Source organism: Schistocerca cancellata, chromosome 4 (assembly GCF_023864275.1).
Source record: "Schistocerca cancellata isolate TAMUIC-IGC-003103 chromosome 4, iqSchCanc2.1, whole genome shotgun sequence".
Classification (NCBI taxonomy): domain Eukaryota; kingdom Metazoa; phylum Arthropoda; class Insecta; order Orthoptera; family Acrididae; genus Schistocerca; species Schistocerca cancellata.
In genome coordinates, this window is record NC_064629.1 from 807,300,693 (window position 1) to 807,302,204 (window position 1,512).

Below are 1,512 nucleotides of genomic sequence, written 5' to 3' on the forward strand. Positions count from 1 at the left end.
TTGATTATATGAACTAGTATATTTTTTGCTACTGGAAAGGATGTCGTACATAACTTATGGGTTTGATAGTGCACTATAGATAAAGGTGACAACTACGACATTCAGCTTGGTCGTTTGTACTATTTGCCATACAGTAGCTGGCCTCAGGTACCGGGGTGATTGCTATGCAAAAACAATCGTTTTTTTATTTTCTTTTTTCATCTCCAATTTATTCTGGCGGTAAAAAACATCGAACTCGAACAAAAATTTTAAAAAATTAATAACCCTCTCCTTATTTTGAAAATTTACAATAGCAAAAATTCTGAACATTTTCCAGTTTCTAAAAGCCCTAAATGTGCTGAATATGATTGTATCAAAAAGTATAATCTAAAGTTTAGGTAAAGTGCCCAGACGTCCCGTACTGAAAGGGACAGTCCCGTTTTTCAACCTGTTGTCCCAACAGATTTTGTTATGGAGAAGCATTCGTACATTATTCTCTACTATATGATAGCTGCGACTTCGTCTGCGTAGCAGATCATAATGTCAACAAATGCTATATTCACAGAAAAAGATTACTTCTGTGTGACATTTTTAGCACTGCAGATAAGGATCACTTATAATATGTAACAATGTTTCACTAAAGAGCACTGTACACCTTCACTCAATAATGATATGGCCGCTATGTGGGAGCTTGCTAAACTTTTTGGCATTGTTCTTCAGGTTTCCAGCTGTATGAACTAAGGCGTTTTGTACTCCTGGATCTGACTGATTTGCGAATAGTACGCTGGTTTCAAATCGTGCTAAAGAACTATGTAATAGAGAAAGCTGTGGTATGGTGTGTTTGTACATCTGCGTCTGATTCAGTGATAGCAAACCACGAATAATTAGTAATTGAGCACATTTTTTCTAAGTTTCATTTCTTTTCTGTTTTTGCGAACACAATTTCACGTCCAAAATTTGTCAAGGACCCAGATGTTTGCATGTTATATTCAGTGTTGTCGCTTAATTGAAACAAAAGCTGTTTTTACCAGTTGTCTCATAATGCAATCTAACGTTTAAAAATGATTTAAATCTTATTCACGTTTTCGTTTTGTCACTTAAGTCTGAAATAAGACCCTCACATAATTCAAATGTTTTATTCTCGACATATCAAAGCTTGGTGCAGATATAATTTTTAGCCAGCTATTTCATTTTCTATAGCAGGCTATTACAGTATGATGAAACACGTGCTGAAGCGTTTGGAGACCCGTGTTCAGTCCTCAGTCGGGCCATCAAGATTTGGATATCTGTGGCTGCGCTTATCGCACCAGGCAACTTTTGGTATGTTGCCTTGAAAAGTCCACGGCCAGTTACTTCCTCTCCAATAATCTAAAACCTCAGATCGAAAGTTCTTTCTCCAGTAACCACAGCTATTGACAAGATGTAAAACGTCAAGCTTTACTTAGTTTGCTTTTCAGAGAACGTGTTCGGCTTTCTGGATATTGATAGCTCAATGTCAGCATGTCGAAGTTCTAGTTTGAAAACTCCTGTTTC